This window comes from Corvus kubaryi, unplaced genomic scaffold, assembly GCF_017639235.1.
Source record: "Corvus kubaryi isolate FWS band 111438036 unplaced genomic scaffold, C.kubaryi_AGA036_p1.0 37260, whole genome shotgun sequence".
In the NCBI taxonomy this organism is placed as follows: Eukaryota; Metazoa; Chordata; class Aves; order Passeriformes; family Corvidae; genus Corvus; species Corvus kubaryi.
The window spans coordinates 2,358,781-2,385,667 of NW_024581077.1; the positions used below are offsets into that span (position 1 = coordinate 2,358,781).

Consider the following 26,887-nt stretch of genomic DNA (forward strand, 5'->3'; position numbering starts at 1 on the left):
CCAAAAGGATTGCCTAGTTTCTAGTGGACTTTGAGCGATTCCTGTAGAAGCTAAAAAATTGAAATACACGCCAAGGTAGTGGGACAACAGACACAGCAAATGGCACCACTTAAAAGCATCTGTAATAGAAGACCAAGTAATAAAATAAGTATAAAACAACAGAATTTCAACAATAAAATATTAGAACTGAAATTTAAACATCATATTTTAGCAGTCTTTGCTTTAGTGATTTATTCAAATATCATATTGTTTCAGTTTAAAAGGCATGGTGTTTAAAATGTCTGCATAATCAGCTCCTTCTGCTGAACTGCTTTCCAGCCAGTTTGAGAGCAGTTAATTCTATTCCAAATCAAGAGTATCCTTTACAGTAGGTTACCTTAGTGCTAAACTCACATGGAACAATCCTATCTCGCTCTATATTATCAATGTCATACAAGAGTCAATGAGCAAACTCAGCAGCTCTCCAGCACTGAGAGGGGAATGTCCTTCCTTCTGCCATCTTCTCTGCTGGGGCTTAGAGCTGTTACCTCCTCCTTACCACTCGCAGAGGAACTCAGAGAAACCTGCCTTAATCCACTCCATTTTTGTTAGGTACAGCTCACAAGTGAGAAAATATTGTTTTGCTCTAGATATACTGGCCCATATTCATACTATCATTTAGGAGGCAAAATCCTTACAGAAATATTGCAAGTCTTTCAGAAAGTATTTGCACCTATTTTCAAGGGTTGAAGAAGTTTTGATCATGAGACCATACAGACATCTCATGTGAGAAGAAATGAAAGAGGTGGCAGAGGTGCAAATTAGGTTATAAACCTGTAGAACAGGAGGCTGCTGTGTGTTAAAACAGATCAGAAAGAGTGACAAAAATTTGCACAGGAAATCTTTACAATGACTTTCAGAACAAAAAAAAACCTTACAAATGAAACCATTTCCCTTTTATAAATCCTCTGGCAGGTGACTTAAAACTAGGTCACACAAGACACTGTAACATCTGCTTTGTAAACTACCCATTTTTTCCTTTTCCTTCATCAGAACTATCATATTTTATTTATCTGCATCAAAAATATGAACATCTGAAATCATTTTATATGAAATCATTAGGGCAAAGGTGTATTTAATGAGGGTAATGGTATATTTCATTTCAAACCAGCAGCAAAAGCAGACTTGTTTTTAAACACAAATTCTACTTAAAAAAATCTGCCCTAATCCTCTAAAGTTCAAAATGTATTTAATCAATCAAACAACAACCATCAAGTCTCTTGAGGTTTTTCTGGAGACACAGGGAGAAGGCTTAACAGCCCGAGCAACAATGTTGGGAAGTAAGTGAGAAATGGCAAAGAACCAGTTTTCTGGAGGATGGGGGAGGGGGGGGGGGGGGCGGGACAACAAAACAAAACAAAATTTGAAAAAATATGTATGCCTTTGCATACTAAAAACATTCAGTTCACTAAATAGTATTTTTCTTGCCCTTTTTTCTTTTATTCTTTTTTTACCTTTTTTTTTCCCCAGTAAGTTTGATAATAATTTAACAAGTATTTATATGCATCATTAAGATGCCCTCAGAGCTTTCTTCTCCAGGTTAAAGCATCCCAGCTTTCTCAGCTTGGGAAAGCCAGCACTGAACACACCACTATGGATGTGTCTCAGCAGCACTGAGTAGAAGGGAAAGATCACCTTGTTCAGCCTGCTGGCAGTGGTCTCCTGTGCTGGAAGGGCCCTTTGCTGGCTCATGATTAGCTTGGTGTCCACCAGGACCCCCAATTCTTTTTTGCAAAGCTGCTTTCCAATGCCCTCAGCCTACACTGGTGACAGCAGTTGACCCAGTAACAGCAGCAGCAGCAGCAGCTCACAAATGACTTGCCCTCACAGCCAGATAAAAATCTTGGCCCAAAGAAAGGGAAAATAACAATGTTAAAACTATCAAAACTACTTGAGTCTTGTGTATTCAGGCTTTTCCCGCACATTACCCAATCCTGAGGTTATGTGCATTTTCTTTAAGCATTTCCATTATAGTCAGATTTCCTGGGGTACAAAAGGTCTCTGATTGGAGGCTGCTGGTTCTTCCATACGTCCAGAATAAAGAGGAGGACTGAAGCCTGTGATAAAGTAACACAGACCTTGTAATTAAAAGGAAAAGCACTGGAAGTACACATAATATATTTAATGAAGACAGAAGGAGGTAAATGGGCAGATCCGTGATATTAGCTGGTAGAAGCACCCAGAGTGTTGGAGCTACACTTCCAACACTGCATAGTGCTACTAGCAGCTCACAGAAGACCTAAGGCAGCTTCAACCACTGGCACATGACACTTGACTTCCAATATATTCATAAAGCCTGAAAACCATCACCTTCCTGATCAACCACTTTGCAATGAATGCGAGAGGTACAGCTACACTTGATAAAAACAAAGCAACTACTCCTAGATCCTGAAGGCTGCATGCTACAGAAAACTGAACTGCCAGCTAAAGTCTGTCTGAGGGAAGGTTTAGTGGTAAAAACCATGGAAAATTAAAAACCCAGTTTAAATAAGCCCCTTCAGTAATTAGTACTTCAGCCAATTTCTTCCAAAGTTACAAGCTATATAACTGGGATATATATATAACTAGGAGCTTTGTACAGCTGGTTAAAAATCTTTACTCTTAAAATATATGATGCAGAAAACCCCAACTATTTTGCATATTTTTTTATTCCTTAAAATAAGACTTTCATCCACAGAAGAGATTACTGCTGTCTCTGCTGCTAGAGGTTATAAGCCCCCTCTCACCTTTACATTCACACACAGTTGAATAGCAGCATGGTAGTTGCATTACCTTTTATTATATCAGCTATTATTACCAGGGATCATGTTAGATACTCCATGGGACTTTTGACTACACAGTCCATTTTTCTAATTTACCCCTACTTCAGACATGAAGAATGATTTGTTGTACCCAAAAGCCACTCTGGTTTTTCCATACATATTAATTGGTCTAATTAAAAAAAAAAAAAAAAGATCATCACTAACAGTAACTCCCCAAAGCTACACTTGCTTGTGGTTCCTAAATTTTATTTCAAGATGTGTTATTGGTCTTATTAAAATGCTTTCTATGGTTCTTATCACTAAGATTATCTCTTAAGCAAACTCCCTTCTAACAAACCCAAAACAAAACAAATTAAAATAATGGAACTAGTCATGCAGATTAATGTAATGCTCTTGTACTCCATGGCACAGGAAATACATATGTATGGAATATCTCTTTTCCACCTGCACAGTATGTAACATCCTAATCAATGAACTGTCTTTATGAAATATATTTGTTAATCTTTTCCAATAACAAAAAAGCTAGTTTAAAAAGCATGCAATTTTCTGTCATTTTCTAGTCGTTAAAAGGGATGGAAATCACAGCCTTTCTGAGTAATTAGATAAAGATACCAGAAGTCATATAAAAGACAACAAAGACACCAAAAGCTGTATAAAGAGAACTTACATGAAAGCAGGAGCCACATCACTTTACATTCAGCCTCTTAAAATCTGATCTGATGACCACTCTTACTAATATAAATAGTTATTTTTCACCATTATTTAATGCCGCAGGCAAGAAATTACCACAGTAAACAATTACCTGATGGAATTAGTCACCATTAGCTGAGACAGCAGTTCTTAACGTGACAGCTACATTGTCACCTACATGGGACTAAAAGGGAGAACTTCAGCCCAAAACCCAGGAGGTGCCAAGAGCATCAGCTATACCTCTGAGATTGCTGCCATGAATGGCACTTACACAGTGCAAAGGAAGGCTGATACAGCCGCTTAACACTAGATGACATCAGCCATGGGTTTGGCAAGGGGTTTTCTTTTCCTGAGCACTGAACTAGTTCTCCTGCTCTCCAAACCACTTATCTATTTACTGTCCTAAGTAAGTAATAATCACTCGCATCCCTCATCACTCTTCCACCACTTCTTAGACTGATGTTCTTTTTGGGCAAGTACGGTAGATTCTCCAGAGCACAACTCTACTCCCACCAGTTAGCTAAAAAACCCCAGGAGAGGCAGATACAAAAAGCAACTCAATGCCCATGTTACATTATTGCTATAAAACTAAAGTTGTTGCCAGTATGTTAATGCCTGAGGCTTATTCAAGAGAAGACAGGAAGGTAGCTGGAGTACCAGCCTGCAGGAGTTAAAAACTATTCCTTAATTTGGTAGAAGAAAATTGCAAATGACAGCTAGAACCTGAAGTCTTGTCAAACTCAGACTAGTAAAACGGCAACTTTTTCTCTGCTTACCAAGATTAATTAATGCAATGTGATTAGACTGGTTTGTGTACACTTGATGCAGTGTGGTGAGATTCACCAGCCAGTATCGATCAGTATTCAACTAAATGATTTTATGCTGTCTTGTCACATCAGCATTCATAACAATAGGATTACTGATGCAAGTCTTTAAAACAAATGCATTACAAATAATAAAATATGCATATGTACACTTCAGCAAAAGCTTCTGAATTTGTTACTTTTATTTAAATTTCACTATTGAATAAATGTCAAATAAAACTATATACTTCAGGTCTGTCAAATGACTTACTAAAGGTGTAGTGAAAATACAGTGAAGACTGAAGGGAAAACATACTCCCAAATCCTGCAGCAGCTCCAACCCTACTGCAACCATCCAGCTTTTTGTGTCTCTGGGTCCCTTGCTCCTTTCTCCAAGGCCAGTGCTGTCCCACAGATGGCACCTTAGAGCACCAAGCAGTGCTTTAGACAAGGCTAGGGTGTTTTCAACCATCTCTACATTTAACCACAAGCTCCTTGTTTTTCAATCCCCCAGGGAGAGAGAAGGAGCCAAGGGGGAATGCAAAGCACTCTGAGTTTCCTCAAGCACGTACAGATCTGGAATAGCCAAGACTCTGAGTCCAAGATCCAACAGCTGTAACCGAACACATGCAACCATCATCAAACATTACTGTCTGTACCTGCTGGGTTGGCACTGTCTGGTTCCTGTGAAGTCATATAATATCTCTTCTCTTTTACACACTAATCAAAAATTGTGATTTACTTATTTTTTAATTTCCATTTAAATATCTTTATAACATCCCTTATTTTTCTATTAGGAACACTCCTCAATTCCTAAGTATTGCTGCAAGCAGCAAAAATGAGCTATTCCAATTCTCAGCACTGCCACTGCTTATTAAAGAAGTCACACAGTTTCCATTTCTTTGTCATTAACTTCATTAATGACAAAGAAATGTCATTAATGAAGTTTTTAAAATAAAGATATTTTACACTGAAAATGGGTTATTTGGTTTTGTATGAAAGCATAAGGAGTTAAGAGAAAATGGTGGTTGTCCTTCACCAAGCTCGAATTTCCAATAATCCCAAAAGACATGCCAATGGAAATCCTGAAATGGAGCCACATCTCTCTGGTCATTTCAAGGGATGCAATGTTTTATCTTCTTTCTATAGTCAAGCCTGTCAAATCAAAACCTTTATAACACCTTCTCTCCTTCTCTAATTGAAATGCAGCATATCTGGGGAGAACTTCATGAGCTATCAAAAGCAATGGCAAAAACTCTTGTCATACCTGTGGTCATCCACATGATTATTTTTCTAGTTGAAATTAAGTAACTTTTGAAGCAACTTTTGAAGCAACATTGCTGCTGCTGTAAAATTTATAGGCTTTATGAAAATGCAGAAAACAATTTGTCAGGTACTTATTGGGCACAGGGCCAGTTCAGCTACACCTACAACACTCAGCTGTTAGAGGCTCCTGATTTTTTTCTGCCAGCAAGTCTGAAGCAATCTCTGGGCTGATAAGATCAAAAGAAACACTAGTATGTGTTATTAAACAAGAGATTATATAGGTTCTTGTTAAAGCACTCTTGTTGGATCATGATTAAAAGGTTACAATTGGCAAATGCAGACAGTAACTGAGCCAAGACTGGGAGCACCTGCCAGTCCCAGAAGAACAGCAAAGAATAAAAAAAAATTAAACCCTCAACTTTCTAGTTCACAAATTCCGTGTAGATATATACACACACACACGTACCTATAACTAAGCATTTCAGAATTCTTCGTTTGTTTCCTCAACACTTGTCAAGTTTCTTCCCCCAATTTTCATATTCTATTAGCCACAGCAAACAGAGCTACAACATACAGTGACAGAGCCACAGAATATCCATTCTGGAAGCTTCCAAGGAGAGCCCACTGCTTTCAAGCATGCACAAGGCTTGAGAGACTGAAGCACAAAAAGCAGTTGCCAAATGAAACTGCAGTTTCATCACCAACACAAGCAAAAGTTTTGTATTATACCACTGGAGTGTACTGAGTTCAATTTAAAAATCTACACTTCAAATACATATTTTAAAATCTAAGATTGGGTCACTACGATCCTCCTACAACCTGACACGTTCCTCATGATGGCTACACATCTTGCTGTGCAGGTTTGCCCATTGCTGGGCCATGCACACAGCTCAAGTTGAAACTGCACAAAGCTCTTTCAGGCAACATCAGCCTATGCAGTCATCACTCCTCCTCCAGCAACTTTTTTTTGCTGATTATTCCATGTGTCTTCTGCTGGCACAGAGATGCACAGAAAAACAAGTCATAGACGTGACCCACCAGAAAGCAACTATTTTCTGTTCTCAAGGACTAATAGGGGCAGGGTCAGACAGCTTAAGCCACACCCAGATCAAATCATAGCCTGATACTTACAACACAGTCAATTCAACCGGCATGATTTGAACTTTACTTCATTATAATTTTGACAAATAAATGTGAATTAGTTGTGAAGTGTTCAAATTATATTGGAAAGGCAGAATTAGTGATATACTAGAAATACCACACCGCAAATGAAAACTAACTAACATCTCTAAGTATTAAATCCGTATGTAAGCTGAAATTTAAATCTGGTTACTTATCCTACAAGAGCTTTACAAATGTAGTAAATACTAAAAACCCAATAAATTTTCTTAGTAGTCTGTACAGATGTCTTGTATTAGGCTTCTGAACATAACTGCTTAGCTCACGTTACAAATATCATCCAAGATTTCATCTCCACCATGAGGATTTCTGCTTATATGTCTCTTCTTCTTCCAGAGCTCACAATCACTGAAGAATTAGAAGGTTTAACATTACCTTAGTATCCAAAAAGGAACTGCAAGTTATTTGTCTTTAAAAGCTTACAGGTGTTGAAATAATTTTGTTGCTGTGAAGTACATGTATTAAAATATTATAAGCACAGCACTTTGCAAGGCAGCATCATGAAAGCCACTGTATCCAGTAATGAGTCATACTGGTGAAATTTCTGAAAAGTAGCAGAATGTGATGAATTTCAGATAAGCATTAACAGCTAGTAAAGGGACAGGGTTAAAGAGGTAGAAATAAACTATCTATTTTGATAATTGGGACATAAAAAGCAGGGTTTCCCCACTACTGCAACCATTTAACTATTATGTTAAGTGGTGAATTTGATAATTGAAGTCAGTTAGATCGACAAATTTTAAAATTACTAAAAATTTTGGCATGCTCAGATTTATTGTAATTTGGCTACAACAGTCATCTTTTGTGCTCAAGAGCTTCCCGCCCCGCATGCCCATGCCCATAGCTGCCCCCTCTGTTCTGCCGGTTGAGATGGTGGGCAGGGCAAAGAAGAGGCTGAGGAAACCAATGGAGCCAGGAGAAATGCACATTAAGGAATGTGCTCAGGAACTGTGCATTTCTTTTCTTAAAAATGCTGTACAACCAACAGACACCTAAAACAAATGCTATTTCTGTATATACATATACAGCAGCATTTTGGTGTTTACTAAGTGAGGAAAAATATTTTAAAATTATGATCATTATTTATGTTTGTGCATAAATCCTGGCACCTTGTATATGATGTCATTTAACATGAGTATTCCTGTATCTCTCCACAATTTTGTCAGAGTTTTCATTAACATTGTGAACTACACGTATTGCTTTGCAAGTAGGAGTCCCCTTGAGAACATGAGGAGGGGGAACAGCTAAACTGATAAGCTAAAATGCCTCTCACATTTCCACAGACAGGAGCCTCCACATTGTACAGCTGACACTGGCTGTCAGCATAAGACACAGTCAGCTCCTCAGGGGAACAGGGCTCTCAGTAAGTAGTACTTATGTGAGCATGTTGGAAAGAGAATCAGAACTGACTGGAGGGGGCGAAAGCACAGAGTGTGTTATCTGTTGAACGGAGGAGCTCATGCTGCGATGGAATTAGTTTCCAGTGAATTTTCCTGAGAAAGTACAGATACTCTTGTGGCACGTTAAAGGAAGGACTTGAGTTCTCGCCACAGATGTCTACTCCATCCCAGTGCTGGAGGTTCCTTCTCACTCTGCATCCCCATCACTGCAGTAAGCCAGGGAAGGGGCTCAGGCTGCTGGTGACAGCTCTGCTTCAGAGAGCAACTAGTTTTGCTTTGAAGAGCCCCTCTGGTGGTCCTTTTAACCACCTCCTACATGGAGACTGAGTGGAAAGAAGAGATGCTAAGCAGAAGCTATGAGAAGCACTATTATAAACCATTCTAGCTCGATTCACAGGGCCTTCCCTATCTCTTTATTAAGCTATAATATTCTTAGACCTAAGAAACAGAAGCTCAAAATTGATACAGAAATCAGTGGGAAAATAATGGTGTTTTACTGAAGTACTTAATTTTAAAAGATTACACAGCAAAGGCCCACACATCAGCAAACATCCACTCTTCCTCCATTACAGAACTATTACACCTTGATTAGGATAAACGGTATAGATTATATTATACTCCTCTTTCTCCCAGCAGTTGTAATTTTGTCTTGTTTGTTTTACTATCAATCACTTAAATGTTAGAAGATCTGTCACCCACTTCCGCACACAACACCTACAGGTTCAGGAAAAAGTCTTGGCACTAGCAGAGAATGCTACTAATAAGGCAGATTAATTTTTATTCTTTCTGCTATTGTTACTCCCATCACAACAGAGAAAAAAATACGATCAAAACAACATAAGCGAAGTGCAACAAGGTTAATAAAAGATTATGCCCTTTGGTCATTGTTAAATATTCTCTCAGATATTTAGAAGTAGGTATGAATGTTTATTCATGCCTAGAGGCATTACTTTTTTGCTGATCCCAAAACAGAACACAACATTTGAAAACTAAAAACATCAAAATTTCCTTTATATTACATCCCTGCCATATTCTGCTCTGCACCCCCACCTCTCTCACCCTTTGCTGTTCTCTGGGAAGGTAGGATGGATGGCTGCACACAGCTTCACCGGCTGGGAGCAGGGGAAGAAGGGCTGCCACAAAGGCTGTCCCAGACCTTCAAATTACATTTTGCATGGCATCCATCATGGTGGATAAAATTCCCAATGGCAAACTGCATCCACACAGTGGTATCAGACCAGTAGGAAAAGGTGGAGAGGAGAGAAAAGGGAAGGGACAGATAATGTGTACCTGGTTTACCAAATCTCCTGAGTCTGCTCCTGGAGAACTTCAGAAGTACTGTGGCACTTGGTAATACTGTGATTTTTATTTTTTATAACTTTTGAAAAATATAAATGAGGACACATTCAAACAGTATCACAACTGTACACAAAACACCTCAAAGAAAGAGGTCACCTGGATAAAGAGAGTTAAAAAACTCTTGAAAAGGACATAATTAACTAAGAGCTGGTTATCAAGACCTAAACCAATTCATCTGCAAATATTATTTTCATTTTCAATCATTACTACAAAAATTAATGAGAATCTGATTCCAGAAAATAGCTGTGCTATCCACTGAAATAACTGCAGAAAGCACCCATGTCCAAGACTATGGTGGAGTACCCTGAGAATTACCAGGAACCTGAGAAAGTCACAATAGGGAGATAAGCTGCATTTGTAACTGGTCACCCAGTTCATCAGACAGCTGAATTTAATAAGATCTTGACATTACTGCAGTATCTCCACACTCAGTTGTTTCAAATTTCTGGACACATTTCAGGAAGCTACTCAAAAATTTCAAGTTCTTCATTATTTTACGCAAATAATGAAAAATACTACATTACAGGGAACGCACCTTATCTCATGTCAACTAAGGAGCTATGGATTTACCTTAAGCTCTCCTTCATCTAGACTCTCTCTACTCAGTAAGGAGAGACTCAGCAAGCACCCCTGAGTGATAAAGTAACAAGTTCAAATGAGAAACCTTCCAGCATCTAAACCTGAGAAGTCTGATCTTTCTTGCAACACTTTCTCTCACTCCTATCTTTTCCAGTCTACACCATAGAGCCATCAAGCACAGTATCACTGCTTTTTTCACATACAAAATGCATTAACTAATGGCTAAATATAGTGTTAAAGAGACCATAACACAAATAAGATGTTTAAACAAAATTTTGAACTGCTGCTAATTGTGGATTTTTTTACCTGTTTCACACTTGATTTTGCTGCAGAAACACAGCTAAGATTGAGTAAAAGTACCAGGTCTACACAGAGCACACAGTACAACATGGCGTGAGTTCAACTCTTTTCTAGTATGCATGTTCCAAATTTCAATGCAGCCCAAAATAATTATGCCATGAGAAAAACCTACATCTGAAAAATGTCTTACTCCACTAATAACTTAAAAAAAATTTTTAAACGAATTTTTGTTTACAGAAAAATTAACTAAGTTATTTAAATTATTTTTAAAAATGTAAAGGCTTATCATACATATGATTTTTACCTACAGGAGAAAAAAGATTATTTAAACACTTTTGCTAATGAAACATCTGCATTTAATACAGTTGATTACGCCTCTAAAAGTATACATCGATTATATTCTTTCCTGTAAAATTACTCCTATACATTTGAATCTTCAAAACCATCATATTTTCAAAGTGGTATGAGATTCCCCCCACACCCCCAAATACTGCATTCAAATAATTCTCAGCACCAAATTAGTCCAAAATGTCACCAGAGTCTACCTCACCTTGGCTTGCCTGGGGAGCCACAACACAAGTACATTTAGAAGACTTGTCTGGTTTGGTTTACAGGAAAGGATGAACAACAAGTGCAAAGATTTCTTGTGATAAGTGAAAACATGAAGGAAAGCACATCATGAGGTCACTCAGTTCACTGAACTGTGTAAAATGACTCAACATGAACATCTTCAAATACAACAGCAAAGAGCTTGACTGATTTCTTGCTGCTCTCCAGAACACACCTGCTGCCCTTTTGAACTGTCTCATTAAGTATCGCTCTGAAGCACACGGACCAGCTTTAGCCAGTGAAGATTACAGGGCTCCACACATCGCTCTGTCAGGAAATAATTTAATTCTCTGTCTTCTGCACCTGTAAGTGCACCACAAATGGTGCAGAAGACCAGATGATTTGATTAAGATCCTGCTGTTAAAGGCTTTTTGATTACAGGACAGGCATTCTGAAAGCAGTACAGCAAAAGGTGAAATGCATCCATAGGTGATCATGAAATATTTGCTCCATTAAACTGACTCAAGAAACTCTGGACTTCCCAAGCCGAGGTGTGAGTAGATGAACTGCCAGCTAATGAAATAAAATGGCATTCAAAATGGGATTGTACAAAAAAAATTACTATCTAAACTTTGAAGACAGTGGATGATTATAAAGTAAATCAAACAACCCAAACCTCCTTGGGTTCAGGGATGCCCAATTGAAAACACCTTTTCATCTCTCAGCTACTCCCAGACAAGTGCTGTAAAAACAGGACTAGGAACAAATTGTGGGGCCAGCTCCCTACTGCACCAAAACATGCTATCTTACTTGTATTCAACAGCATAAATGAGCTATGAGAACATCTAAATGCAATGCAACACCAGAATAATCTCTTTCAAACCACAATTTTATCATTTTATCGCTGAAAATAAGAGCTAAACAAAGTGTCACAACTACGATTACCACAAGGGGTTAACAAATTCAAACCCAGAAAAATGTAAACTCAAGGTAAAATTTCTTTCCTGCAAATTGCAGCAATGGAATTGAAATTAAACTGCATTTAGTTTAAATCCTATTATCACTGGAAACTCTTTTTTAAAAGCCAGCAGTTTTGGCATAATTATGTTTCTGGCCTGCTTCCTCAACGGTCTCAGAAGATTTTCCTGTGAAACAGCTTAAGTGCACATCCTACTCTGTAAAATGACAGAGTGCATAATATCAGGGTATCCATCACATATAGATGTGATTTTTTTTTTCCCAATAGAACAAATCAATCAAACAAAAGATTTTAGTATATCTAGCGAAAGTATCCCGAAACAAAGGCCTCTTTCTGCTAACTTAATAACAAAGACAACTGAAGTAAAAGAAGACATGTAAGGTTATCTCATCAAATTTCATTATTCCATATTTAAGGGAATGCTTCCACAAATGCTCCTGAAATCTCTGAGTAAACTGTTATATCACAATTTCCTGGGATTTCAGGTATTTTAGTAATTTCTCTCAATCCAAGGCAGAAACAAAAGGATTTCATCTTTGTTTCTTTAATAGCAGCCACAACAGCCCAGCAGTACCCAGCACCACAACCCCCAGCATTCATCTTTGCATGGCCAAAGGGATCTCTGGGGGAGGCCAAGAGGTCCTTATATTCCACCAGCCAATAACAGCTGTTCAGAGTATAAGCAGAAGCCTATAATCTTACAATTTAGAATAGGCTTATTAAAAAGCTGAAAAAAAGAGCGAGTTTTGTTGTTGCTGTTGATATTGCCTGCCTTGCTACCTTCTAGCACTGTTACTAGTAATACTGAATTACTTTTTAGCATCAGCTGGTGGAGAGAGAAACTCTTTTGAGCTTTCAAATCACTCAGATGTATACATCACTTCCTAGTTTGCAAAAGGTATTTTAGCCTAGAGCCATCTCTTCTTTTTGGAACCCGTAAGAAAATATTTTTTGTTCCCTCCATGTGGTCCCCCTGTCACTAGGGACTAAAATTATTCCTTAGCTGGACCAGTTTCCTTTCATGCTACCCAAGTTCAGGTGGTAGTTAAATAGAAACAGCTTTGTCAACACAACACCACTAAAAGTAAAGAAATAAAATACATACAAAACATGAAAAAAGAGAAACTCAGAGAGAGAAGATCCCCAAACATGCTCAACTTCAAGGATTTTTTTAAAAAGAAAAAAAAAAAAAAAGAAAAAACCAGGGTTGGGAACAGGAAGATATTTAGGGATTCAAATCTGAACCTAAAGATAACCAAATTCGGTGCAGCATACTCACAAATCACCAGCCTCTAAATTAAATACAGGAAAACACCATGTAACCCCCCCATATTTGTCATTATTTGCACTATTGTCACTATCTGCAAGGTATGGTTGACCTCACATGAACCTTAATGTTCATGGACTGCAGGGAATCATTACAGAAGTGAAAACCAGGGAGACAAAAGCAGAGCGGAGTCAAGCAGGCAGCACATGCCCCAGAACAGCCAAAATTCAGACAAACAGATCAGGTTACAAGTACTCAAGCAAGTAAACACCAGTGTAAAATAGGAACCAATAGTTTCAGCTATCAAATTACAGGAAAAAAAAACCCTTGTAGAAATGCAATACCAATATAGACAAAATGTTAATCTGGACAATATTTAATAGATTAATACATAAGAGATTACTCACATTATAGATATTTGGTTGAAAGTTTGGAAATAAATACAATAGTTCTGGTAAACAAAAATGAACTATTGTGCTCACATTAGTATTTTTAAATAAACATCTTGCAAATAATAATTTAAGATACTTTATTCATGCAATCAGAATTATGCTATCACATAATAACAGTGGGTATTAATGTTTTTGACACTTTAGATTACCTCCTTGATATCAATTTCAGTCCCCATTGAGACCAAAAGAAATATTGAAAAAAAACCCTCAACATATTTAAAATAGAAGCAGGTAAGACCTGGGTATATTCTCTTTGTTGAAATGATACTGTCCATAGATACATAAAAGGATTCACACAGAGAAGAGGCACAAAGTAAAGTAAAAGCACCAGCCTTTCCAGGTTTGAAACTTTCTGGAGGGAGGATTAAAAAACAACTTCCTTCCCAGCAGGATTGGACTCTTCTCCCACAGAACAAGCAATAGAACAAGAGGAAACAGCCTTAAGCTGTAGCCAAGGGAGGTTTATTTTAGATATTAGGAAAATATTCTTCACCTAAAGGGTTGCTAAGCATTGGAAGAGGCTGCCCAGAGAAGTGGTGGAGTCATCATCCCTGGAAGGACTTAAAAGATGAGTGTAAGTGGCAGTTGGGGAGATAGTTTAGTGGTGGACCTGCCAGTGCTGAGTTAGAGTCAATCTTAGAGGTCTTTTCCAACTTTAATCATTCTGTGATTCTTCTCCACTTTTTTGATGGCTGCATCCAATTTCTGCAGTGACCAGGGCCTGAATAACATCTAGTGTTCACCATTACAAAGATATTTGAGATGTCAGCTAAGGGGAATATAACATGCTATTATTTCAGTTCATGAGTTTGCATCTTTGAGGTATTTTCTCCTGTCATACTTGATGTGCACCCATATGCTCTATCATGTTTCTGGCTTTTTTTCTGAACATCAGAACACCACTTCTTTGAGCAAAGTGCTATTTTCAGACCAAACACTGTAATTTTCCATTTCAGCTGTAGTAATGACAAAGCTTTCAAGTGGGAGACTGTTTCACAGAGTCTGGAGCAGCAGGTGAATTCTGAACACGCCCAAGGCTGTCCTCTTGCACAGCTTACTGCGTTTGCTGCACTCACTGATGCCATTTTGGTCTTGTGTAATTCAGTTGCCTCTGTTACAAGGACAACAGAGCTTGGACAGAAGTCTGCTCATCGTGACACCAGTTCATGAAGACTCAGTAAAATACATGAACTATTCTGATTCACAGAGAAATTCTGTTCTCCCATTATGTAAGTTTTCTTCCTCTACCTACTCACGCAGGAGTAGGTTTGTTGGGTTTTTTTAGCTAGGAATATCCCCTCCTCACTTTTCTGTTCCCTACCTCCTTACCACTTGCCATAAATCAAATGCTGTTGCAGAATTATGCTATTCAGCCCCTGGAAAAAGTGAAATTGATAATCTGCATCTTTGCACGTTCCTTGAGAAATAAGCAAGCAGAGCAGTACACAACCAGAAGTTATTTATCAGATGAGATGAATCACTCAGTAGTGGGATAATAACAGCATAGCTCTTCTATAAAACACTGAAGGAGGCAACAGCAAAAGGTTGACAGGCAGGCAGAAAAGGAGTTCAATTTTTGTGGAAATTATAAAAGACGATCATTTTGGTAAGCGGTTTGGTCTTTGTATAAATCGGCTACTCCCTTGCTCACGAGTGACATGAAAGATGTGTTCCCTGAAGCAAAGGGGGAAAAGGAAATAACAATGAAAACATTGATGGAGACAATATGGAAAAGTTCAGCATGCTGAGTTATTTTAAGTTTAGAAAAAACGCCAGGAATCCAGGAAAAAAAAAATTACAGGAGGGAGGCAATTTTACTTTAATCTTTTTAAATGTGTTGGAAAGAAAGTTATAATCTAAATTTATAAGGAAATATTGCAGCCAGTAAAACTGATTTAAACCCTCCAAATTGCAGACAGGATGATGACTGAGGAATTTTAAAAATATCCACAAGAATCAAAGGAAATGTCATATTGGCTTATCTACAATTAAGTAAAACACAGGTTACCAGTGGAAGAATAATTCACTACTATGTCTCACCAAAAAAATGAAACTAGATAGAAAGAACAGTTTTACCACTGTCCCATCATCAATGGAACTGGTCAATTTTGAGCTAGTCATCAGTCTATTCACTGATACTTAGGAATAATTAAACCTGTCAGGACAAGGAAAAGGAATAAATTAGTACACCATTAAGAGTCCTTTTCAACCCTAATTACTAGCTGCCTTTCTGAAAAAAAAAAAAAATCCAACAACAAAAAACATATTAGGGGTTTTCGGTTGCTGCTTTTGTGTTCAAGAGCTTTACTTTAAACCGCAAAAACAAGAAACTAAACTGAGCCTTGTACAGGGTCCTTAGCTTGGTACCCCTGTACAAATATCCCAACATCAAAGCAATTCTCCGATTGCTTCCAGAACTTCTGGCAGTGCTTCATACTATTCCTAGAACACCTCCTTCACTACTGGGGCAATGAAATGCTTCTTCAAATGCTGACCAATACTGTACTTATTACCAAGGGAGAAGCACACATAAAAATATTGTCTGGGGGGAAAATCACAGACCCTTATTACCACTTGGCTTCTTAAAACAAAAAATCAAACTCATGACACATACATATCACATTAAAACTGAATGAGGGCTAAATACTAGCAGATTTAATGTAAGAAGCCTTTATGAATCTGACCTGAGGTCCCTATGCTTTTGAGCAGAAACAAATCCAAGACAGAAAATTAAACGACAGAAAAATTAAACAATTGAAAAATAAAAAAGAAATACTTAAGAATTAAATTCTGTTATCTTCTGGTTTCTCTTGAAAATGTGTCTTCTATTGGAAAGCTTTGATATAAAAATTAGGAGCTTTCTCAGGTCTTACCTATAATAAGTACTGAATCTCTAGCAAAGAGCTTTTGCTTCCAATTAAAAACCAAATGTTCACACCTGAAAGGTTTTGATTAATAATCAGACAGCCTTACACAACTGGATAAACATTCCTGCATACTCTGGAAGGGTATAATTTTGCTAAATCTACAGACACTAAAGAAAAAATTGTTAAATTAAAAAAAAAACTTTTAAAGTATTTTCTCTCCCCCAAATATAGCACTGTTTTTATCTGCTTGTTAGGTTACCTGAGCAGAAACTACTTTAGAATCATGTAACACATGACAGATCAGGCCTTATCTTCAAAGGTGGTGGTGGGAAAACCCAAAGGAATTTCAAACTCCTGAGATACCAACAAAGAATTTAATTATTGTGATTTACTACAGTATTTTGATACTATAATCTGCCTACAATACAGAAATGGGTCAAAGAAAAATTGAAGCAACCCTGGCTCATTACTATATCTTCAAATGCTTAATGTGTATATTTTCAAATGTTTAATATAATGCCAGATAAGAATATCAGGCACAGAAACACAATTCTTTCTCTTTTTTAGAGATCTTTCATAAAATTTCTTAAGATATCCTGACTGAATTAACAGAGCTAAATCTGAGCTCCCATCTATACTGCGAAAATGACTGAATGAAGTATTCCGGCAATAAAAGCAGCTTTGTCTAAGTTTAGCTCTCACAAAATCCCTACTTAGGGAACCTTTCACATTCAGTGCTGTGGGACTGAAGACATCTTAATAGCAGGCAGCACGAAATCATGTTGTAACTCACAGACAACCTTTCCCACAGTCTTCTGATCAGATGGTGAGACCAGTCCAAAGGGTCCCCCTTCAACAGGCTGGCCCAGTTCTCGCAGTACCACTCCAGCAAAGCTTGTACTCTCTAACCACATTTCTCTGCCATAGCTCTCACTTTGGGGATGAAGCTGTAGAAGCAGAAATCTTGTGGGCTCCTTCTACTTATTATAAGAAAAGACTTTGTCTTGATAGCACCTGAAAAAAAACAACTGTTGAATACTGGAGAAAACAAAAATGAGGAAGGGTGAAGATGCCAGGAGATAACTTTCAAATGCACAAACTGTTCTCTCTGTTTCAGACATAAGTACAGCATTTGAAATGCTAAATAGGTGTCACTTTTCACTCCAGAATTAGTAGTGTAACTTCAAATTGTATTTTTTTTTTTGCGTAAAAACGCCTTGAGATAAGGGACCAAGGGAGGAACCTTTTCTTAGCCAGCTATTTGTGACCATGTCCATTGCTGAGCAGCACTTTAATAGCTTTAAAATCATGTACTGATATTTTAATATACGCCAAAATATTTATTAGTCAATAGAATTAAGTATCTTTATTTCTGTCTTTTGTATACAAAGTTCCCCTACCTAGAACAGTATTTCCCATATTATTGACACATTAAAATAATCAAAATATTTTGTGCCTCTTGATGCCAAATGCCGTTTGTAGAAACTACATACACTGGAACTGCAATAATTTATATTGGGAGAAGGAAAAATGCTCATTTAAGCCAGTTTCACAAGTACAGTTCACTGCTGGAAAATGCTTTGGAAAATAAGACATCTCACACAGAGATTATTTCTTGATACCCACCGCCTCTACCAGACCACACTGGTCACCAGCTGCTACTTTTAAATGGCTCTGTTATTCAAGACTAAACAAGAGAATGAACTTTAAGATCTTTGGTGGCTACCAAGAGCATAGAAAGAGATATCAGTCAATCTTTCCTTTCAACATCATCATTACCACTCAAATGTCCAGTGAAGGCACTTTCTTTAAGTCTGATAAACAGCTCCAGGGTCAGATCTCATTATATAAAAGTTCTGAGTTTCAGCAACTTAAAAGAGCTTTTTTTAAAAAAAAAAAAACAACTCACATTTCATTAAACATATGTGCACATTTCCAAATGTCAGGAATTCCAAGCACTTTCCTTATGACTGGAAAATTGTACCCACTCATGGTCTCTTCACACAGTCATTTCAAAGTGAAACTGAGTTCAAGGGCATGCAGATGACACAGGGAAATTTATTTGTCTACATTTTTGTCCTGAATTTACACGAAGTCCAATGAGCTGTAATGAATGCCACAGAAAGGAGTACATTGTGTACAAAATAATCTTACTGAAAATAAATATTTCCACATCTGCTTCTGTTCAGTTCCATCCTGCACAGAATGCAAAATGACACAGCTCAGAGCGAATTCAGACAAGTAAATTATAAATGAATGTTGAACTCTTACAGACAAGTTAACAGAGATTTAAAATCCAACATGCAAGGGAGTCAAAGCACCTGCCAGAAAGGAGCTTTGTAAAGAACACAGTACATCTCTCCCTTTGTTATAAACACTTCAGCAATGAACAAAAGGAGGCAGCAAGGCTGTTACTGTTAATGCAATAAAACATTTTCTTCTAATTAGGAGTGAAGCTTAGCTTCCAAACTTTAGTGAAATTCAAGAGATAAGCAAAGAGTATGATATATCCCAACAATATCATTAGCCCTAAACTTTTAGCATGAAGTTTCCAGGGCAACCTGAGCATCACCTTGTATCACTGAATAGTTGCAAATACCAGAGGTTTCCAAGCCACTGGGACCCAGCTCCACCAGAACCTAATATGCAGGAGATCACATGGGTTACTAAGACCATGTTACACTACAGGTAACCCCATTAATTAGTTTATTATAGGAAATAAGTATATCTATTGCATGACCTATTGCAAAATAAGCAGTGGCATTTTGCCCATATAATGAAGAGAGCAAAAGCTTACTTTTCACATGTACTTGGAGGACTCCGAGTCAATCATTTACCTACCCCAAGCCTCTCAAGGAGATGTTAATACTAAACTTTTTCCCAGCCTTTTCCCAAGCTTATTCAGATAGTCAGCTGTTCAAGGCAGGCATCATCCCTTACTAAGTTCATGTAGCTCCTGATACACATCGCTGGTGCAACTGCAATTCAGGTCTCTGGCTGGTCCTTCATTACTTTGTCACATGATGGATTTCGTGAAAGCCCTCCTGCGCCTCCTTTGTGAAAGGAGGGAAACTGACATTGCATAGTGAAGATGGGGAGCACCATCATTATCACCTCCGAAAATGTCAGCCTAAGCAGTTCAAATTTTAAAAAGTATATGGGATATATATAATACAATATAGTAAATAGAAGCCGGGGCTGGTAACTGTTCCAGGGATTCTAAATGTAAGGCTAAAACAGTGTTTATTCCAATGAGTCTTTCAATGCTCTGACCTAAAAAAAAAAAAATTTAAAAAGAAATTAAAAAAAAAAACCCTTGAAGTACATGCTTAAATTATTATTTCCCATCTAGCAAAGAGCTTAAGTCACTTGTTTGGTTAAATACTGTTAAAAACAAGGGGACCTATACACTCTCTTAAATTCACTCCCTACCGAGTAAAGCACTAGAGCATGTGCTAAACATGCCTTTGGGAATTAGTGTCTCATGCTGCACACCCTCACAAATACTTAGGCACATTTTTAGTTTTGTCACTATGAATATTTCCATTGATAAACATGTCCACAGCTGTTAACAGGAAAAAGACCTGAAGCATACTAAGGAGGAAATTTATCAAACAAATTACAACCACAATATTGCTTCTTTTTGTAAATTACAATCCCAGAGGTAAATGAGAAATTTCTCTATATGAAAAGATAAGAGTAAGGGGGTCACAACTGTTAAGGGGAAAAATATATTACAGAAGTAAAGCAAGTTATTGCCACAGCTAACAGAAAAGTAAACTTTCTTTGCTCCGCTTCCACATCTTTTCCATACTCAGAGTTCTTTAATAGGGCATGTAAATCCAAAACAGCACAGTATTTGCATTTTTAATCCCATATTATTAATGAGCACTTTTCCCTCTTACTTCAGTCGGAACCCCCATATAGGAAAATATAAGCCAATTGATGCCATATGTCTCTCTGAATTGTTATTCCAGATGTATTCCTTGTATTCCTTGGAGTCACAGAATTGAAGCTCTGTTTCCTTGAAAAATAACACATTCCTAAAAACTCAAATGAAGCAATTTTGAGTATAAAGTAGTTTATTAATACGATTCCTTTTTTTGATAATGTTCATTTCCTTTAGCATTTTTTCCTGTAACCTAAGTACAAAATAAAGGAATAATTTACCTATAACATACTAAATTGTCAAGAAGCACAAATGCACTTAGCTTTAGCTTTTAGCTTGAGATTTCTCTGGCCAGAATGGCTACCTAGCACTTAGACGGGCATTTGAGAACTAATTTTTAAGTTTTCATTTCCTTTAGCACAGAAAAACTTCACCCATAGTCTGAAGCAGTGGGATTTGATCAGAATTCTTGCTTTTAAAACACTGCAATGTTTCATTATCTTTTTCTTTGGCCTTGTAACAAAGAAAGAAATAAAAATGCACCATTTTGTGGGAATATTTGCTTAACTGAAGGTTAACTGTGCTTTAAGTACTGCAAACAGAAAATCAGAAGTGGGGAAGGGAGTTGCAGCAATAGCTTTCCCACACTGCTCTGCCAACAACCTCAACTTTGTTGGGCCATTTTCTCTAAGGGCTAGAAGTAATTAAGTTTCATTGCTAAATCAGTCTTGAGGCTGTCTTGAGCAGAAAAATCACTTATGCTTAATTGCATGTGGTGATGTGGTGAGCAGTCCATTAGGCAGACTGCAGATACCAGTTTACTTTTTGCAGCTCTGCAGGATACTTATAAATGAAAGGTCATTATTTTATCCAGGCAGTCACTTGTATAATACATATTTCCTACAGAAAACAGTGCCACTTCAAAAAAGGCTCATATTTGAGTTTTTGTTACATAGTTCTACTAAATATTATTTTGAGGGTTGTTGGGTTTAAAAACTTGAGTTTCTGAAATTCAGAAACAATAAAACTGAATATTTATTCTACCATAATAAACGTATTTAATAATTACATTATAACTTTATCAATTGTAGTACATTTTAAAAAACAATATATTTAAAAAAAAACTGAACTGCCCAGCATTTTTAATATAAGAAGACGCATCTGTAACATAAATATGTATAGCTACACACACATGCACATGGCCAGAGGAATGTTCTCCATGACCAAGAAACTCTACAGACTGTTTGCTAATCAGAACCACATATTTTTCACCTGATTCCACCAACAAAGAATTAGTTTCCATTAAATTGTAACCAACAGGAGCACATTGGTTTCATGGTTCAGAGTGGGAGAATTGTTCCAGCAGTTCACGCACCCTATCATTCCTGCTGCTGGCAGACCAGATCTTCACTTATCGCCATCACCTTGCACTGAGATATCAGTCAAGAAAGACAATATAATCCTTCCTAAGTGATTAAATATTGTAAAAATATTACAGCAAATTATCACAACGAACCCATGCAGACTGCTACTACAGAACTTTAGCAACATTTATTTTCATTAACATCCACTATTCCTGATTCTTGAGTACCCAGAATGCTCAATCCTGAGCAGTGAGTAACAGCACTTGATCTTGCTCGTAACGATAACTTGCTTAACATTTGTAAAGGTACCTAAATATCTGCGGCTAGACTGTTCTCCTAAACATGCTGTTATTTAGGTATAGGGTTGGCTTCTCAGGGCAAATGCATAGAAGTTCTTTAAAAGAAGGAAGAACATCAAAGATTTTTAAGTTTGAAATTATTTCAGATCACTGGAGTGTAGCACCAGTCTTACAGTGTCCAAAAAAGCTAGCTGTGCTCACCCAATAAGAATCACTACCTGTCACGTGATAGAAACGTTCTAGAGTCTCTTCCCCTAGCACCAAATAATGTCACACCAGAAATACTTCACCCTGTGTTTGGTATCAGTTCCCAATCCAAGTAGTCAACCTCCCTATCAAGAGTATTTTCCCATACCTTCACGTTTTTGGAAAGAATAATAAAATCCTTAGCCTTTATAACCTGGAACTGCTTACCTTAGATACTGCCATTTGTTTTTTCTACAGAATTAGAGAAATTCATGTAAATTTTAACTTTTATATAATATTAATCAAGTATACACCCAATAAAGGATTATTCTAGCTTTATACCTACTGAAAAATGTTTGAAAATTTAGGTCTTTAAATACAAAGAGTAGCACACAGAATCACAACATGATTGTTGAAGTTGGATGGAATGGAAAAAGCTTTCTCACTGACTGTAGGCACATTCACCCTTTTTTCAGAAACCCAAAAAAAATCATTTCAAACTGCATTTTGACTTATGCAATCTCTTAACATACAGGACAATTAAAAGTTACCAGAGACTACTACTATTTCTTCTTTGTGTTCAACAATACTTTACTAAGTCAAACACATGGACAAGAAGCATAAAATAACTTGAATTGAATGAGAACACTGTTTTCCAAAAGGAATATTACATTTAATTAGCTGAAAATCACTGAATGTAACATTTACACTGACATTAAGACACCCCTTCTTCAAAGTGACTGTTCAGCCTGGAGAAGAAAAGGTTGCATGGAGACCACACAGCAACCATCCAGCATCTGAAGGGGGCCTACAGGGAAGCCAAGAGGGATTTCTTCATCAGGCACTGTAGTGACAGGACAAGAGACAATGGCTTCAAACTGAGAGTACATTTGGATTAGTTTTTAGAAAGAAATTCTTTACTGTGAGGGTGGTGAGGCACTGGCACAGGTTGCCCAGAGAAGCTGTGGACACCCAATCCCAGGAAGTGCTCAAGGTCAGGGTGGATGGGGCTCTGAGCAACCTGGTCTAGTGGAAGGTGTCCCTGCCCATGATGAGGGGGGGATGGAACTAGATGTTCCTCAAGGTCCCTTCCAACCCAAATCATTCCATGATTCCGTGACTGTACATAAAGCAGTGATTTAGTTGACACGCACATATTTACACTGCGAAGCGTTGGCGAAGATCGTGTGTGTTCATACACTGGCATGGCTATTCTTCCAATAACTTGAATCAAACAACTTGCACGGAAACTGAAGATCAGTTGAGTGTATGCTTTAGTACCACTCAGCATTCTTAAATGCCTAGAGGAATGTGAACCAATTCTTAGCTTTATCAGGTTAAGTATCTTCTTACAGTTGCCTATTTCTTTAACTCCATGAAAGAATAAACATACATCATTATCAACACCACCAAAGTGAGAAAGAAGCATTATTACAGCATGAAGCTCCAGTAGCACCTACTCTGCCTTTCCTCACGTACACGAGTAAAAATCCCCCTGCACATGATCTTTACTCTAGCAGAAATGGAGTTGCAGGGGGCAATTTTGCAGGCAGGTTTTAAGGATAAAAGCAAATGACAACTTCATTCCAAGGCCACAACATAGAAGACCAAAATCTAGATTGAGAGATAAATATATTTCCTTACATTTAGCTTTGTTGCCATAATTTTTTATTGATACCTTTACCACACACTCACTGCTTTACTGATGGAAAAGAGTAAGAAATCTGAAATATATAGGCAAAGTATTAAGGAAAAAAAAAGAGAAGTCTTTCAAATAGGTAATTCCCTCCTTACTTTACTCCTTGCCAATACTTTCTTGGTAAAACACACCTGGCAAATACCCCTGAGCATAATTTAATTTACTTTTTAGCCTTGTGTTTCACTTCATAAAGGGAAGTTATGACTATTCTAAGATAAATACATACCATGAGCTTGCACTAAAGAAAATTACAGTAACAATAATGGTTAGCATGGTATGTCAAATGCCTGAAGTACTAAATCCCATTGTTCCACTCCATGAAAAATAGACAGACTACATTTTCCATGCGCTTAAAAGAAAAATACAAAGCGTGAGTCACCTAGATATTATTTCACTTCTGTTTTGAAATTTAAGTTCTCCAAGTTTCCAAACTTGTGTGTTACCTTTCTTCAGTGGTACCTCTCCATATGCTGAAATATGCAGCCACTATCCTACTTTCAGATCCTTCTACCTTAAATTTACACCAGACAATGTGATTCCTACAGTGCATTAATTTTTCACATTCCCTAAAAAATTAATTCCATCACAACACTTTAAAATTATTTAGAGCGGATCAATACTTTATCAAGGCTTGAGACCATTTTTAGTAAGGAACAGACTATCCTCAGGCAAATGGCATATTAAAAGAGCAGAAAAGTTCTTTATATTCAGCTATGCTTTTGAGACGAATTTTCTTTCCTCTTCATGATTAAAAATTAATTAAAAATCTATAGACCACTTAAAATGCTAACTCAGGGCAACCAAGACAAATAACACCTTCACACAACTGAATACATGGCAAAAACAGCACTGGAACACTGCACACTGGAACACCTCAAAGGCAATCTGGTGGTTTCCCTCCCCAGGGTTCAATGGCTTTCTCAATCTTTCTCTCTCTCTCTCTCTCTCTCCAATCAAGCTTTAGTTTTCACTACATTTAATCAGAAGAATTACTTACTTTTGACTTACTTCCAGATAACATAGATAAGGTATGCCAGTCGTTGGCAATTAAGTTACCTTTGAACTGTTACCCATTGTGACCTGCCAAAAGGATTTTCCAGATCCCAGTACTATTTTAAAATACTTCTGACACATTTGTCCCAAACCAAAACCTTAAGCCAGAGGACTACAAAACAGTTCTATTCTTGTGGATATGCTTTATCCATTTGTCCCTGCTTCATAAGAAGTTATAAAAGACAGATTCCATACTACTTCCAAAATAGATTTCACTAATGAGAAAGCAATAACTATGTATGCCAATAATTTGAGTTGTTAATTGATGGTTCAGAACACTGTTATAAGATACCTTTTTATTTTTAATTTTTTTAAAACACCTTTTTTTTTTTTTTGAGTAAGCTAAAAATTAAAGTACAGATTATTTTCTTATGACAGAGAGAAGGGACCTCCCTTTAGATGAACAGGTACTCAGACCTGCCTGCAAGCAACTCCTTTCTTTTAGTTTTGCGAATATTTTTCAAATATAAGTGGGTAATTATAAGAGAAATTAATACTGAAACCTACTGGCATTTTGGATCTTACACGACATTAAGAAATACGATTTGGTTAAATTAAATTTACACTGGTTTGCAACACATTCAATTTTAAAAATACACTTGTTTTCCATGTGCCAGCAACCCTTAACCAGGACAGGAAAAACCCAGAGGATAAGATCCAAGAGACTGAAAATCCTACTTGAAGGCAGAAACAGCCCATGGAAGCTGTGACACGGCCACAAAAAAATTTAAGTTTCCTTGTACCAAGTCTGGGTTGCTAGGAATCATATCCCTGCAGTGAGAACAAATATGGCTCACTCTGCCCAACAGTGCTGCCTTTTAAACATGCCCTTGGCTAAAGACAGACACTTAAGAAATCAAGCACCTTCAGGACTTTGGTGTAACTACAGGGTCTCTACTGCTGCAAGATTTACGAAAGTCTGAGAAAACATCTTTCCTCACATATTAACAGGACAGTACCAAAGTATTCAAGAAAAAAGCATGGAAACCAGAGATGCTGGGGGAGCCTGTGACAGCAGAACTTTTGAATCCTGGATAATAAAGACATCTTTGTGATTGGAAGGCACAAGGGTGAGGGGATCAGATGTCCACTGTCCAACTGCAATTCAGTTTCTAATGTGCCTGTAAGTGATTATTCCTGGTATGCCCCTGAGCTGAAACCACAAGAAACTGTGCACCCAAAGGAATTTTATTTAAATGAAAATCAATCTCAAACTATTCTTGGTACTTCTTCAGAACCTGCAACATGATCATTTATGAAGTATTCCTGGGTTTCATGTATTACAAATGAAACTGGCCAAAAGCACAAGCAAAAATATCATTGTGACAAAGCCCAAAATTTAGGAATCAAATGCAGAATCCCTTTATATGGAAAAGAGATTATCATTTAATGAATACTTAGTTCCATGTCATCTCCACATTACACAACTAAATATGATGACAGGTGTCATAATATCTCTTTTGAATCACTCCATTGGCAAGTAAAATTAAAAAGTTCTTCCTCATACAAAAAGTCATCAGAGTTACTGTTAATAATACAAAAGATTCATGTCTATATGACTTAAATTCCACAGGTGAGTTTACAAGACTCTACACTACACTCTACTATGGCATAGTGGACCGGGAAGAAAGAGGGCAAGGAAAACCTGAGCTGGCAGTAATATCACTTCAACCTTTCCAAGGTTCTTTTAGTACGTCTGTGGAAGGAAAAGCAGTGCTGCACCACGAAGGAGCATTTCATATTGCTGTTCCCACTGTTACATATGCACTTGTAAAAATATTAAAGAAACCCCATTTTAAAGATACTTACTAATCCCCTTGTTCTACGTTTAGCTAAACGTGGTATCGCAAATACATCACCGGTATTAACTACGAACACAAATCCACAGAAATTACTTTTTACAGAT

General features: G+C 37.3%; 1 protein-coding gene across 1 annotated transcript in view; it reads right to left on the reverse strand.

The window, feature by feature from the left end:
* TMEM135 (transmembrane protein 135) overlaps positions 1-26,887 on the reverse strand; it is a 160,796-nt gene that overhangs the window by 62,594 nt on the left and 71,315 nt on the right. The gene's annotated exons all lie outside the window — the stretch shown is intronic.